The sequence below is a fragment of the Micromesistius poutassou genome (assembly GCF_964030765.1).
Source record: "Micromesistius poutassou genome assembly, chromosome: 2".
In the NCBI taxonomy this organism is placed as follows: domain Eukaryota; kingdom Metazoa; phylum Chordata; class Actinopteri; order Gadiformes; family Gadidae; genus Micromesistius; species Micromesistius poutassou.
The window spans coordinates 13094742-13111693 of record NC_140272.1 but is presented as its reverse complement, the minus strand read 5'-3'; the positions used below and the strand labels follow the sequence as shown (position 1 = coordinate 13111693).

The following is a 16952-nucleotide window of genomic DNA, read 5'->3' as shown; positions in this document are numbered from 1 at the left end:
ACTCACAGTTTCCCAGTGTTACAAGCTATTACCCAATCAAAGCCTTTAACGAATACCTCATGAGCAGCTATGTTCATTCTTGTGCTTTTTCTTCTACAGTAATTGTAGACTGACTGCTGTCTCTATACTGAATACTGTGTATCCAATAGTGTAGAGGCGAGTACATCTGTGTGTCAGCATTATCGTATTACAGTCTTACTCTGGGAAATACTGTACACATAGCCTTATGGTCATAGTGCTACTAATGGTGCATATATGGAAAAGGCAAGACATGTGCTAGACTTTAACACACCTGACGGAAGACAATTCCAAAAACATCTTCTTTGCACTCGTTCACATATTTAACACAGAAGCATATTCATACACTCACGCATGCAAACACACACAGACACGCACGCACAAACACTCACAAAACAACAGAAAAAAGGTATACTCTTTTTGGCACACACAGCATATGCACACGTTTATACACACAAAAGGCACAAGCACACACACATACTGTACACACAATGCACACGTGACCATTGACACGGGAGGACGGCTCAGCGGGCTAAAGGTACCGTCGGGATTTGACGGGCAGACATCAGAGGGGATCCGCTTTCCCCCTGTGGGGGGGCCTGTCTCTCAGGTGGAGCTCAGGGACACAAGGGAGCGCTAACAGTGTTTAGCCTTTAGCCAAGCAGACAGATCTGTAGCGCTGGAGCAACATGAAAGAGCTCTGCGTGCACCTCGGGCCAGGAAGGATGCGTCGGCCTCACTCTTCAGTGAGGCTGAGGTGCACCGCAGAGATCTCTCCAGTGGCCCAGTCTATCCACACTGCCTGAAGCTCTGTGTCTGTCTGACCACACCTCCTCAGTGAACACTTGCGAACCGGTACCTCACATCCTTTTATAGCCACTGTTGTGTTCAATTCACCGCTGCCCACACTTATGTGTTTAACTTTTGCAACTATATCAGGGTACTCATTTCGTTTTTTTAATGTGTCTTGTGTTGTTGTTTTTTTTTTACTTATTGAGAACCATTTTGGAGAAAACGGAAATCTGCGTGTACATACGTTATGCATTTTGTGAATTGAGGTCTGAATAGTCTTTGAAATGGAAGCAGGTCATGTCAAATAACAGCCATTGTGTTAACATGGCCACTTATAGCAGCTATAGTCTTTTGAATTTCATCAGGTGATGAAAGCCACAGTCAGCACCATAAGCCACTTAAGCAGAGGTATGATTTCTAGAACTTGAGAAATAGTTTCATTAATACGTTCCTCTATTTGAGTATATATGTGCACAAAACAAAAGGAAAAGGGAATAATACAACATTTAAATGAAGAATGCTGTATTGACATATGAAATGTATAACACAACTGAATATAATGTTTATTATATATTTTACTTTTATTTTAGGATATACAATATACCTGACAATCACCACCATGTGAGCATAGCTGTCATTATAAATGTCAGAATACCAATTCAGTGTCAGAATTTCTCAGGTGCCATAAATAAAAAGGGATGATTAGGATATTTAATTGTATTTATTCAACTGTTTATTTTATTTTACATATTTTACCACATGTATCAGGTCATAGAAACGTCCAAATGTTATTAATATTGTGTTTAATTTTTAAATATATGTGTGATAGGCCTACACATGCATTCTTGTACAAAGATACTTCTGTTTGTCTTACGTGACACGTGAAATGTAAAGCCTGGTGTCATAAATTGAGCCGTTTGGCATCACATGTTTATCACATAACATCTCTAGACGATAATGTGCTTTCATGTGAAATATACATTTTATGTGCAAGAAAAATTAAGATAATTACAGGAAAGTACTAAAACCTAAAAGGTAATTTGGCTAATAAATATTTTCCACCCTGAATATTGGCCTAAGTATCGTAATTTACAATATTTCACTAATACACAGGATCAGATGTTATAATCCCTTGTGCCAAAATCCAAGGAAAACACATATTCAGGAGCCCCTGCCAAAACTAACCTTACAAGCACGCCGGCCACTAAGCTACCAACCAATGGTGAAAAACACAAGACAAATGGCCCATCTAACAGCAGTATGCAGTATGCAGCATTTCATTGGGGTTATCAAGTGGGCACCCTCTTTCACTGATGTTTCGTTAAGTTAGGCCCACAACACCTCCTGAGGGCTTAACAATGAAACCAACATCCTGGAGTCACCCCCCTCTATGCTGCCACCACATTGCCACATTTAATGCATCCAAATACTCTTTACTGCATCGTACCCCTAGCCCTACCCCTAACCCTGACCAAACAAACACGTTAGCACATTAGTCAGCTGGCTTACCTTAGCTTTCACCCCAGGAAGTATGTTTTCTCCTTACCCACAGCCATTTACTTGCTTGTTCTGTTGCCAAGGACATGTTACTAACCGGGTCATTCCAGAATTGGAGGATAATTTAGGCATCAACACTTTTGAAAAATTGACCCATTATTTGATCATTTTCTGTTATGTATTTAAGAAAAACAGGTAATAAACCATCAAATAATTTGATTCGTCCAGCTCAGGCATCAAAGGTACACTTTTTATGAGATGTTTTATTTGTTGTGTGCTATGCTTGGCGCAACCCTTTTATGAATACTCAGGAACCTGAAAAAAGTACATTTTAAAATATTGTTTAAGAAATCCTTTACCATTAAGTAAAGAAAGTCACATTCACATGGAATTTCAGATAAGACTTGACTTATATTAATTTAAGCAACTTTTGAAATCTATTTTGCCCAACTTTTCAATAGTCACACGTTTTTTTTTTTACTAATTTCAGTATTTATTTTCAAATATTTGCTCAAATACATTATGCATATAATCATTCAAACTATTAAAAGGACAATAGGTTAAACCCTTGTGAGCTGAGAAAATCATTTAAGATTATTTTAATAAAAATTATATGGTAACAGGGTTGTGCAAAGTAACGGTTGAATGGATACATTACTTTTGATTGTAGATCATGACATAAATGTGACAAATAAATATTCAGGACCACAGGACTGTTTAGTAATATTTTATATATCGTTTTGATGAAGGATCAACAGGATGAGTAGGAATGATAAAAAAATCATTATCATGTCAACAAGACCACAAACTGAACAATCTGATCAAATATTCAATGGACAAACATAAAAAATAGTCATATTACAGTAGGCCGACAACCTGGCATTAAAATGAATGAGCATATCAAAAATAGTCATGAACTGATCAATATTTTAAAAAGCTGATGTTATAATGTTCAGATTTAATTTTCATGGCTGGCCAGAGTATCCCATACCTCTCTTGCGATGGCTATGTGGCGTGAGGTAACGTTCTCTGGGGGAGGAATGAGTCAGCACATCCTCCAAGGGATACCAATGGAGATCTTCCCTCAACGGCCAGAAAAAAGATTGTCCCTCACTCAGAGCTTGGTACAGGGACAATGCCGTGGGGATATCAACTCCTTGGCTGACAAGCCTGTCGGCCCTCCTCTTCAATGTGTCACCCACACCATCCGGGGCGCCTTTGCCATGGCTGGCTTCAAAGTAGTTCCAGGTTCCTCTTGTAAACCCCTTCTTGAAAATTTCAGTACAAAAGAGGTAAAAATGACCACGCTGCTTGTACTGTGTGCAGGGGCTGTCGCTAAAAAAATGGATCGTTGTCACATCCGGGAATCTCTCTCGGATTTCCCTCAGGATGGGCTCCAGGTGTTCCATGGCAGGTGGTCCCTTCAGTCTGGATGCCGATACAGTGCAAAAGGAGGTAGGGGCAGATGCCCCCCCCCCACATAGTAAACCCCAGTGTGCAAAGTGGCCTGTTGGTGTGATGCACCAAAATGGACAGCTTGTACTTCAGCGCTGTACTTGCGGCCGTAGCTCTCTGAGAAGTCAATATGGACTGCACATTCATTTGCAGGGAGGTTCAGCTTCAGGGCCCGTGAGAAAGCATATTGCTGCCTGATGTTAAAGAGATAGCTCCTGAATTTCTGGAGCAAAATGACAAACGTTTCCACCAGCTCTTCTTGGGAGCATTTAAATTCTTTTTTCAAAGTGATCTTTGAGGCTGCTCCAGGATCATTTTTGTGCTATTTGTCCACAGTGGCCCACTGAAGGTAGGAGACACGATCGGTGGCTCTGTAGTGGCTTGTGAGTGCATAGGTATTCTTGCTGCATTCCTCACATTCCCCATACATACATTGCTTGCTTGTGGTGTCACACGTGATGGCTTGTGTCAGGCTCTCCAAATTGGATGTGTCGATGATGTGCATCTGGTGAAGCTTTTTGTCAATAAAGCCTAGATTTTCATGTTGTTTGCACATGCATGTTTCACAATCTGCCAATGTTGGATGCACAACCCAGTAGGGGCGAAGTGTGCAGAACAGTGAGTATGATAGACGGAGGTTGGTCTGCTCAGCCAGGAACTTCAAATGGAGGTTCTTCATTGAATCCACCAGCAATCTTTTCTGCATTTTCTTCTTTTCTTTTGTCATCGTTTGCTTTTTTCCAGTTGTGATCCTGCTGATCGTCACGTGAAAAGAACAATCTCACCGTTGATCTCAGCATGGCAGCAATCCCCTCGTGCTTCTTCCTCTGGTACCTGCAGACATTTTCATTTGCCAGTTTTGTCCACCTCCTCCTTGAAAATCCCAAAACCTCTTCTGCCAATCTCTGCAGCCTGTACTTCTTCAGGATTTTGCTGGTGACTATTCCTGCAATGACTTATCTGTCATCTCTCTCTTTGAATGTACGTACTTGGTACGTACTTCCTCAGCTACTGCTGTATGGAACTACAGGGTTCTCCTTAGGGATGTGCCCGAGATTTGCCAAGCAACTTGTTGACTTTGGATCTTGGAGATAGATGGTCCTTTTTTGATCATTGGAGCCGCTTTCAGAATTTTTCTGCTCATTTTTCGACTTTCCTCAACTGATCCTGTAGTTTCTGCAACTCCCTGTTTAATTTTGCTTTGGAAGCCCTCCTTTTTCTTCTCCCAAGATCACGTTGCCTAAAAGAAACATATAAACATAAATATATTGTCAGTTAACCATTTCACCTGCAGCAAAATAGACATCGCCAGCCATTAACTGTAACCATATAAATACTTTCATTATTGATTTCACAGTAGCAACTTATTTGAGGGTAGTTACCCAGTAATTAATATATACATATGTAGTAAGTACTAGCAATACATGGTGCATGCAGTGGTACTTGATAATGCTAATATCAGCTTTTTCTCAGGAATAGATGCTAGCTGTGGAATGTGATGTTACTGTCAAGGTCAAGGCCTGCCTCAGACTTCGCCCACAAATGTCCAGTTCAGACAGCAAGCTAGTAGCAGATCTAGCCACAAACCCCTGCACACCGATTTCAATAGGCCTTAGTCGCGTACTCCAGCCTCGCTGTGCTGCCTCTCCAGCCATTTCAGCATATTTCGCTTTCTTAAGCTCATTGGCTTCTTCAACTCAATAATAACACTTGTGTCATTCAATGATAAGCAATAGTCCAAAAAGCACTTTAATAAATTGTATGATTAACTATCTTTCTGAAATTTATGGTTTATGTTATTTCGAGCAAACCTGGATTAAAGGTGACATTTTATACCACCAGGTGTAAGTGTGATTAGCCGTTACAAGCGCTTAATAAGCCGTTAGCCGAAAATCCCCCTCTTCTGACACCACAAGTGGGCGTGTCCATCTAGATGTATGATGGATAGATGAGCAACGTTTGCTATATGTGTGCTGGATAGATCAGTCTACCAGCATACCCAGTGTATGCTGGCAGACTGATCTATCCAGCACACATATAGGTGGACACACCCACTTGTGATGTCAGAAGAGTGGGTGTGTCCACCTATATGTGTGCTGGATAGATCAAAAAGGCTTGTAATGGCTTATCACAGTCAAACCTGGTGGTATAATATGTCACCTTTAAAAGGTTCCTGTCTGATGAATATAATTCATTACGCCATTTATTTTTTTATTTTTTTTATAACTCCCCAGAGTATAACCCTGGAACCCCCTAGTGGGTATGTGTTTTCCTCGGCTCACGCATCATTCTCACCTTTTTCACCCCAAACCAGTTTGCATGCCTGGGGGAGGTAACATATGGGGCCAGATCCCAAATCGACACGTTTCAGCGATCCTTTTTTCAAAGACGGAGTAAGATAGCTACTTCTCGGTTTACACCTAATGCAATTTTTAGCTACTGGGGGACCATAGGGAGGCTAGGGGAACTCAACTTAATGTTAGAAAACCTCATAAAGTGAAATTTTCATGCCATGGGAATGAAAAAAGGGGAAGGCTTTAAGAAGGTTATCGGAAACCCCCCCCCCCCAGACTAAAAATTGCTGGGTGACCCACCCCTCAACGAAAAATGAAAAATATTAAGACATAACCCCCCCCCCCCCCCCTATTTTTCTCCAGTGGTCCATCCCATAAATTCAGAACGGTCCCTAACTAATGTTTATTTTGTTATGAAGGTTGGATATCTACAGTTGGGACTTCTGCTTATAAGCAGAAGAAATCACGACAGCGCCTAATAAATAAATATAATATACATAATACATAGCACCGTTTTAACAGTGATAACACACAATAATTGTCAAATGTAACCCAATAAACCCATTCAAAAGGCTTTCATAGGCTTTAAGTGGTTTGATGCCAAAGGATTGTTTGTCATTTGTCAGGTTTATACTTTTATATTATTATTTTATTATTATATTCCATTTTATGTAATATATATAATGTAATAAAAACAAGTTTCTGTACTGAATCCGTGGTTGAAGGATATAGAAATGTCTTTTCCCTTAATGAATAGTGATAAGCGTGGTGTTCCAATTTTATTGTTCAATAAACAGTACCCAGAGGTTATTACGAATTAGAAATTCCTCCTTCCTGAATGCTGGGCGCTGACAGGTGTCATGGTAAAAGTACGAGTCAAATCAAGGTAGCCTATGGCACTCTGTCTACTGGAAACCACAGATGCTTGGCAGCTTTATAGTCGGAAACTAAGTCGAGACACCTGCTTTGATTATATGCAAAGAAATGAGCCCTGATTCGCATGACATTTTCCAGACAGAACTTGGAAATCGACAGCAGCAGGGAATATGTCACGCTCAGTGGTTTAGAAACAATCTGTCTGATCTCATTTATATATCTGAGGTATTTCTGTAGACTGAAGGACCTGCAGAATGACAATGTGTTTTTTAAAGAGCTGTCCCAAACGATTAGCCAGAGTAGTGCTGAAATTTGATGTTTTTTGTTTATTCTCAGCGTGAAATGGTGGTAAACGGCACTTTGCCTCTATAACAAGATGTGTTGGATGTGACTTTCATAATGTGTGTGTGTGTGTGTGTGCGTGTGCGTGTGTATGAGTGTTTGCCCTCTGACTCATTGTGGATCACCTATTGTTAGCTGTTACCATGGATCCTTCGTGGACATGTGATCTGTTTGGTCACATTTGGTCACCGCACACAAACGGACACACACACACACACACACACACACACACACACACACACACACACACACACACACACACACATGCATGCACACACACACAAGCACATACACAAAAACACACATGCACACAGATCAGTTAACACCTGTAGACAGAGTCCAGGTGGCTGACAACGTGTAAAAACATTCACAGCTCAGTTCACCCACATAGAAGCAGAGCCAAACACCTACAGACATATACAGCAAGTTATAATTCCTCAAGATTTTAAAAAGTTTTAAACAGAGTCCCTTTGGTGTGTTTCTGTTTGTATGACCCTCGGTTTGTTGTTTTACATAATGCAGCCTACAGAACTATTCAACTTTGTGACTATCACATTATTAATCCCACAGTGTTAGCTATATCAAGCACTTATTGGTGAGTTCAGCTCCTGACTCTGGCATTTGTTCAGCATAGCCTCTCATTAGCAAGTCATGAGGCAGGAACTATTAAAGCAGCTCTCCCTCTGGCCCTTTATCTCCATTCACACTCTGCTGCTGATATACCTGGCCTGTATCTCAGGCTCTGTTCTCTTACTCAGTTACAGTTATGAAGCATCTCAACCATTGCAGCAATCAAACACCTTATTGTCAGATGTCAAAAGCAAAGTCTATTGCCTATAGTTATTGTTAGATTGTTAGGGTACATGATGAAATGACATGACATGACATGATTTAAGAGTAAAGACTATTGCGTAACCACTGTGCAACCCTGCTAATGCAACACAGGACCAAACACACACACACACACACATGCACACCTACAACTGAACATCTGTATTTATGTCCACATTAATGCAATACATTATAAAGGACATAAAGATTAGTAGATGCAAACAAATGTAACAACTTGCAGCAGAATGTAGAAATGACACATTACAAAAAACTGTTTCACAGATACAGAAAGCAGCACCTCCTCCGTATAGCACTAATAATTGCGAGATTGAGCAGTAGTTACACTCACTAACACGGACACACACACACACACACACACACACACACACACACACACACACACACACACACACACACACACACACACACACACACACACACACAGTACAGAGCTGTGGTTGTTTCTCAGGTACATTGTGAGACCTTCCCACACAGATTAGACTGCTGCTGGACCACAGGCTGATGCAGATGTCCCAAACACCTCCATCTGTCACAATGACGCTGGCTGTCCCTTCGCCATCTAAACCCGATTGTCCGAAATTCAATGAGTGCTGCCCAAGGTTGGTACTGAGTGCAAAGTAACGGTTCTTTGGTTTGTATGAGATCAAATGATATTACAAATCTTTTAAGAAGCTAGTAAGTGAAAGATATGCTACTTTATGTGTATATTTCTGTCTTGATATATTAACCATAAAAGGACAGAAACACAACCAAGTCTGTTCCAAGAGAAAATTCCCCCAAACTGCATACAATCCTCTGTAGGTAAATGAGGACGAGTCAATGTTTAAAATCCGTAGTCCAAAAAAGTCCTTAAAACTTGAAAATGAAAGTTGTGTATCACACAGTGGTCCTCCGGGCATCTCCGTCTGCCACCCTAATCAGCCCCATTCCTCCAGATCATCATGAAGGCCTTAGAACCACAGCTCAGCACGCAGCCCCGGCTCATGTCGGGGGGCTACCCCGCAACCTAGCGAGATAGGGAATGGGGGGAGTGAGCGAGTGAGAATAAGCAAGAAAGAGGGTGGATAAGTGAGTGAGTGACTGAGTGAGTGAGTGAGTGAGTGAGTGAGTGAGGGAGAGAGATTGAGTGAGTGAGTGGGTGAGCGAGAGAGTGAGCGAGAGAGAGTGTGGAAATGAAAGTGTGACAGACAGAGTTGAAGAATAAGAGATTGACAGAGCCAGAGAGGGCGAGTGAGAGAGAGCGAGTGTGTGTGTGAGTGAGTGGGTGAGAGTGAGCGAGAGAGAGAGCATGTAAAAGTGAGGGAGTGAGAGAGGGTATGTATATATGTGTGTGTGTGTGTGTGTGTGTGTGTGTGTGTGTGTGTGTGTGTGTGTGTGTGTGTGTGTGTGTGTGTGTGGTTAATGTTATTCCCCCATTAAACACAACTCACACATGATTCAAGCATACATGCAACATGCAGGTGAACTGTGCAACCTGTTCCAAAATACACAAGCATCAAGCCAGCCTTTGAAAAGTGTAGCACTTAAGTGTACCACTTAACACCCCTCGACTGCATGTCTGACTGTTCAGCTTCTCGTTCTGCTGCAATAACTGAGAGAAACAACTGTGGTTTTAGCAGCGCTCTTGTTCTACAGCTATTGTTCTGCGTATGCAATACAAAGACATTTAAGATGTGGCTATTCAGGAGTACAACCACATCATCCCACTGCTTTGTGACGGCCTGGCATTTAGAGTGTTTGAAAAAAAAGGCACAAAGGAGGCATGATAATGACCATGTTGGATTGAATACTCAGTGGAACTCAGTGGAAGCTTATCAGGCTCTTGTAGGGAATTATTGCCCTTTTTAGCCCACCTTAACTATTGGTACTATTAGAGAGAATGCAGAAAAGAGTGCATGTTTGTAAGATACAATATGTTGTAGAACTCGTTGGATTCTATGGCTCTCCTCTTTTAGTGCACGCTGTGCTGAGAGCACTGCAATACTTTTATAATTCAATGATCAAGTCGACTGGGCAGTTGCAGAGGGAGCATTACTATAGGAAATATACACATTGTGAGATTCTTACAAATGTTCTAAGATCAATTTAAAAAGGGTAAATGTTTTGGTTCAAATATGTTATGATAAAGTTAGAATAATGTCAGTAGAATTGTAGTGCGTCTGTGCTTATCTCTAGGAAATAAGTGGCATGCTCGTGGGTGGATGCAAGTCAATTTTGTTATGTCGTTGGACAAAAAAGCATATAAGCACTGTGTGGGCAAGAAGTAATGGTACTTGCTTAATTCCTGTATGAATCACGACATCACAAAGCGTACAGCTACTTCTACAGGAACGGACAAGTTCGATTATATCATATTGAGATTTAGTTTATAATGTACGGTGCAGTTGTCCAGTGTATCACTGTTCCTGTCCCTTTGGCTGTGGAGGGCAGTAGGGTGGAGCTGTGATCCGGAAGACACAAGCTTCATTCATTAATCACTCTGGGAATTGGATAGGACCCGTATAGCCCACTGTAATGTGTTGAGTTTGTTTGGAAACACGAGCGTCCACTGTTGCCGTTGGGACCAACCTGCTCCTGTACTTTTGAAGTCGCTGATTTGCGTCTTCGTTTCTAGGTTGCTAAGTTGGGGGGTCCAAAAACGAGAGGGTCATGTTTAGTCGCAGTTCCAAGAAGAGAAACTCCAGCAGATGGGTATGTAGTCTTAACTTAACTTATCGTGCATATTTGGTGCTTTCGATACATTGTCATCGTTCAAGTTTTTAGATGTTGATATAAATTGTCATTAAAACAAACGATAGATTACGCATTATTACGCACTCTTGGACGTGATTCGTCGGTTCTTATTATTTGCCCCGTGGCTGGAAGCACACAGTTCCATGTGTTTAGTGAAGATAAGGCGCTGACACAAGCCTCATTATAGACATCATCGGTGATGAAATGGAACAGATCGCGTTGTCTATTTGGCCGCTGACCTATGATCAACATTCATCTTGCTCCAGATGGTTAACCTATCCACAATATAGCCTATTGCTTATGACATTTGTGTAGGCAATTTTGAAATAATATCTAAAAGAAAAATGAAGTGTGTGAAGTGAACTGACAATACAGTTTATTTAAATCAATTGACATACATTCTCCCTGATTGACCTGACATTTTAGTAAATAGGCCTACATAATCGGATGTAGTGAAGAAAAAGGGACATATTTTAGTTGAAATGTAGTAGAATCAGTGCAGTATCTTAGTGTAGAATTAGTCAAAAGTAAAGTAGACCAACAAGTAATAGCTGAGAATTGTTATTTTACTTGAACATGAAATGTGTTGCTGTAGGTGAAGCCTGCAGACGAGTCACAGAGAGGCCAGCCGTGCAACGTCTGCGGAGATCAGTGTCCTGGCTTCAGCCTCCATACATGGAGGTAAGCCTACTATTTGCCCTTCTTCTTCTCGATGTTTAATAGTTGCAACACCGCTTGTGTTTCCATGGTTCTGACATCCTAAATCACATGAGAGTAAAGGGAAAAACAATTCACCCAATGACAGTCAACATACTCAGGATGATATATTTCTTCGCATATATTTCACATATATTTGGCAGAATTTTGTGTTTTTTGTGCTATTTCCCATGCAATTTTGCTGTGTTAGTTTCACCTGACCCTGCTCGGGTCCACAGAGGATAATGATTAGCTGTCAATCATCGCTCTAATGGTGGATGTCAGCCAGAGTGTTGGCTGTTGGCAGTGTGTGGTTAAAAAAAGCAATTCACTGAGCGTAAGAATCAATAATAATCGACTTGAAGGTCAGGTAAGGCAAACTGTTAGAGGTCTACTGACTTCTCGCGTCCTGTTTCCCTGGCCTTTTCTTGCCCACACTACTATCACCGTTACCTTTGCAGAAGTTTTCCGAAAAACATGTCCCAAAACAGCACTTTTTTATTATGGTAGGGTAAATAACCATGCAGCCACTGCAAAAACAAAACCTAATGAAGCAGTGCGATCTCTCAGTGGGCTCTAATGGGGAAAAGGATCCACATGTGTAAGGTACCTCAGTATGAATATTGAGTTAGTGTGTTAAAGACTATTTTTTTTCTTTTTTTCTGAGAGCAAGAGTGAAACAAAAAAGTGAAACAATTGAAGGCCTTGTGGATCAGGCCTGGGTGAAAATAGCAAAGCGTTATAAGTGCTATTAGAGTCGGTGTAGGAGAAGGGGATTTGTGCTACAGTCCACCACTTATTCACACTCCCAAATCCCCCCCAAACTTTATTAGCTTGCAGCTAATTCTGACGAATCGGATCTGAATATATAACAACGTCAATACACAAGTGATCTCACATGGCTAGAATTCCACTTGCAATCTCACTAAAATCAGATTAACCGTCACATAACTAAACACAATGTAAAGTGGATAGGAAAGGGGCAGAGACTCGGTAGCTATCGTCCAATGTTCACTCGCATTATAGTACCCCAGGGTCTCATTTAGCACCAGTCACTCCAGGATCAGTATCAATGTTAAAACTAAGCCAAATGACTGTAGTCAGCATTTAACATGTTTTATCATTCATTTAAGCGTTCAGGTGAGAGGTTTTATTTTTATGTCCTTGGTTTGTACCACCCCACGTAAGTAATACAACACAATCAACATGGCTATTTTGTTTAAATTGTAAAAGTAAGGCGTGTCCATTATTCAACCAACATTTTGATCAAAGTAGCCGTAAAATGTAAAGATGATGCTGATGATCTCTGAATCTAGGATCAAGGTAGCGTCCACAATGTTGGGACATGGGACATCTGTGCCTCGTAACTATTACAAGGGCAATAGACAACCCAGCTAAGTCTTAAATGTAGTCTTGTCTGTATTTGCAGTCTCTATATAAAAAGGGAAGACGTTTCAATGGGCTGAGTCTGAGGAATCCCTGCTTTGTGTTTGTGGAAGCCTGTTTTATGACGACAACAAATCTTTGTTTGTGAGGAGAAACCCCAGAGTATCTCACATTTTTAGTGCATTTCACAAGCACAAATAAGAGATGTTCATGGTGGTTGACACAGATAAAGTTGTGAGGTTGGATTTCCATGACTTTGGAGTTAGAGATGGGGAGATCCAGAGGTACTTCCAGGAGTTGATTGTGTCTATGTCAAGCGACAGCCTTAAAACCAGCTTCTATAGATTTCCAGACGGATCTTCATGCTTGTTTCATAGCCCATTTTTTATTTTCTTTGGAAGCACTTTTCACCCATGTCCTCCATTCTGAATACGTCAATTAATGGAATGAGACACAGCACAAAATAATCTAAATTGATAATGATTTAAACTGGGTTATGTTATGTAGCCCCAATTTGACCCCATGTGTCATATCATATTTTTACACGTCTTTCTCTGGATTCACTAAAATATTCATGTTTTTCCACAATATCAAAGAGTTTGGTATACAGCGCACACAAGGAAAGCAGATACCTCCACCATCCCACACTTCCCCACTCCCTGCCTTTCCGTTCCTCTTCAGTGCAGCCTCTATATAAAGAGGTTTTCTATCTAAGCCAAGCTTGCATCCTGGGGAGCACTGTGACTGCTTTTTATAGTGCTGGTTGCCTGCACTGTTTCCCATTCAGGGAAAACAGAGAATCCAGTCAAGTGTCACCATATTTAAAATTCACTCAGCTCATCCACCAGCATAAATCTGAGATGGTATTTGACTTAAGTACATGATTGAATCCCCTAGTTTCTCATTACGAACCATTTAGAAAACCACAAAAAAAATCCTCCTTCAGATTCTTTAGGTTCAAATAGCAGCATCTGGACACTACGTATCTGCAACCTCTCTTTTCCACCAAAGAATGTGAGCAAGTGCCTCATGAGAAATGTTCAAATTGTGTCCAAATGTTGGAATCTGAAACTAACGCTAGCTTCTCTGAGAGGCTAGTGTGTGTCCGTGTAACTCTGTAAGACGAGAAGGCACCTCTTAACAGACAGGTCTTATAGCCAGCACAATACACGCCTTCTGAATTATAAATGTTTGCCATTGAGCTGATTGATTTACCGTGTGCTAATGAGACTCGTTACTACCCTTATTACCATCAGCCTAATGTGTGGTGCGTTGGCTATCTGATCTGCCGTATCACATGACCCACTTCTAGATCACAGCGGCCAAGTGCTACCGCTATCCAATGCTAATGTTAGCGTGAAGGTTACACTTGACCTGTTGGTTAGCTTGAAGGTTACACTTGACCTGTTGGCAAATTTGTCCGCCTCTGGAAGATCACTTGTTCCTGAAAGTCTTCAATTGCAATTCTGTATTTAAACTCAACAGATTGAATAATACCACTCCCCAGTCACAGTGTAGGTAAATTAAACCTTGTTCTGGTATTGACCGGGGCTTCAGCTGGAACCATAGCACACCAACAGCAGGACAGGGTTGGTTGGGGACCAGGGAGGGGGTAGGTCCATTGTTAAAGGAGGGAGTCTGGTTAAGAGGAAGATGGGGTGCAAGCAGGGAGAGGGCCCGGTGCTGAACAGGAGGCCTTGGGGTTGAGTTTTAACCTAGCTCTGAATGGCTCCACTGACGTCTGTCCCCTGGGTAACCCAGACTGATCTACATAACACAGCCCATCCTGCTATTCATAGTGTTAACACGATGGCCAGCAAATAAATCTGTCAGTGCGCCCGGCCAGAAGAATGGCCCTCATAAAAAGAATAAAAGTGTGTTTTGCAAGGGCGGGCTGGAAGGGGGGGGGGGGGGGAGGCTTAACAGTTACAGCTAGAGTGATGGACGGGAGTTTGGAGGGGAGAGAAGGAAACACTGGTGGACCAGTGCGGTACATAAGGAACTTTTTTTAGACCATTCATCACCATGTCCGTTGTCTGTCTGTTGGCAAGGAGCTGGAAAGGCTCCAGAGGAATGGAGTCTGCTGGAGAAGCTGTATCAGTAAGTGGACCAAAGTGCTGTTTATTCTCCACCGCCCTGCTCCCTCCCGGGGGCCTTAGCGATACTTTGAAGAGGAAAGTGACATCATCTGTGCCCACTCGCAGAACCCACATAGGGTGAGGTGGGGAAATGTGTTGTTGGAAGGTGGTTTTATTTTAAACATTTTTTTTACTTTTTACTGCATTTTCCACATGTTGAGTCTGTCCTAGGGTAAAGGGGATACGTGTCGAAAAGAGTGGTGTTCTGACACGTCCTCTGGGGCTGCCGCTCGGTGATCATGTGAACGAAAGGAGCCGTGGGGCACCTGGTGGTAATCCACATTTGACCTGGCCATCGTTTTCTCCCTTCTTTCCTCCTCCTCGTAGGTTTTCCCTTGCTCTGATACGTCCTCCTCATTCCGTTCTCCTTTGCCCCCTTCCTGTTTCTTCCCCCTCTCTTCGTTTCGATCCCTCTCTCCCTTTTGATTCCCGGCCTTCCACGCTGCTCGGCCCTGGATCAGCTTTCCTGTGTCTGTGCTGTTCAGTGTTTACACGAGGGCTAAAGGAGAGCCTTTGATTGGCTGTAATGACCTGGGCTTTCTTGTGAGGATTAGGCCCCGTGGTCACGGAGACGGGGAGGTTGGACGCACACATGCGCTGGGCCCGAGCTTCCATGGTAGCTCTTTGTGCTGCTGAAGAATCCCAAAGAGGGACCTGGCATTAGGAGTCAACGGGCAGGCGTCCATTACACACACACACACACACGCACACACACTCAGCACGCTTTGCCTCATTCCCTTGTAACAGTGCAGGCCATGGCAGTTGGATTGGTGTTGTTGTTCTTGAACAGATGTGCGTCTGCTGTCTGTTTCTAAATAATGCCGTGGGTCATCATCATTACAATTTCTAGAAGTCTTTCTTCACCCACATTCAGTGTTGCTTCACTTGTTTAATTTGTTTGTGAAATTATGAAATTATTTGTCATTCCTGGACCCGATCCATCTTGCAACCACGCCATGATTTCTTGCCGAACCTCTGGAGCAGGTGTGTGTGTGTCTGTGTGTGTGTGCATTTGTGTGTGTGCACCAGCTGAGTTTTTCTACGTGTAAACGGAGAGAGTGTGCAGATGTAGGGTGCCCCTCTCCACCTCCACATAGCTCGCCCCCTGTATAGGTTTCAGATAATATCACCCTGTAGATGGGGACATTCCACCTAGAAGTGAGGGCTTACATACGTACCATGAAACCTGACGATAGCGCCGTGCCCCAACGAGCAGTCGTGCAATTACGCCTCGACAAATAGCAGAATAACATACGTTAACCCTTTTCACGTCGTCTGCTGCAGGCAAGCAACTGAGAGAGAGAGAGAGAGAGAGAGAGAGAGAGAGAGAGAGAGAGAGAGAGAGAGAGAGAGAGAGAGAGAGAGAGAGAGAGAGAGAGAGAGAGAGAGAGAGAGAGAGAGAGAGAGAGAGAGAGAGAGAGAGAGAGAGAGAGAGAGAGAGAGAGAGAGATATTCCCTAATGTCCACTGTCTGCGTCCCCTTCATGCATCGGGGCCGGCCTCTCGCTGCACTGCTTTTGGGAAATGTAGGGACGGCCTTTTTATTATTTTATAAGCTGTGCCGTGTAAAGGTCACTGAGGGAGGAAGGAGTGTGGATTTTACTATCCACACTATGACCAGTATATTTGTTGGGATTATTTAGATTCCACATGGAGCTCTTTGGATCTTTAAGACCAACTGTGGAGGCGTTAGACAGTAATGTGCGCTGGCTGTGAGATGTGCTCCACCGGCCACTAGGGGGCGAGCACGTCCAACCTGAGGAGCGAACTGGAGATTTCCCACAAAACCAAAATGTTTGATCCTTCACAGAAAACAATATTAGCCTATTCATATTTAGTCACTAAGCAGACATCACTCGTGATTCCGCTCCATT

The 16952-nt window shown here is 42.4% G+C and overlaps 1 pseudogene across 1 annotated transcript; it reads right to left on the bottom strand.

The window, feature by feature from the left end:
- Positions 1–3272: 3272 nt before the first annotated feature.
- LOC311338185 lies at positions 3273–4523 on the bottom strand (annotated as a pseudogene). The gene has a single exon. The product of its transcript is annotated as an uncharacterized misc_RNA (transcript).
- Positions 4524–16952: the final 12429 nt, after the last annotated feature.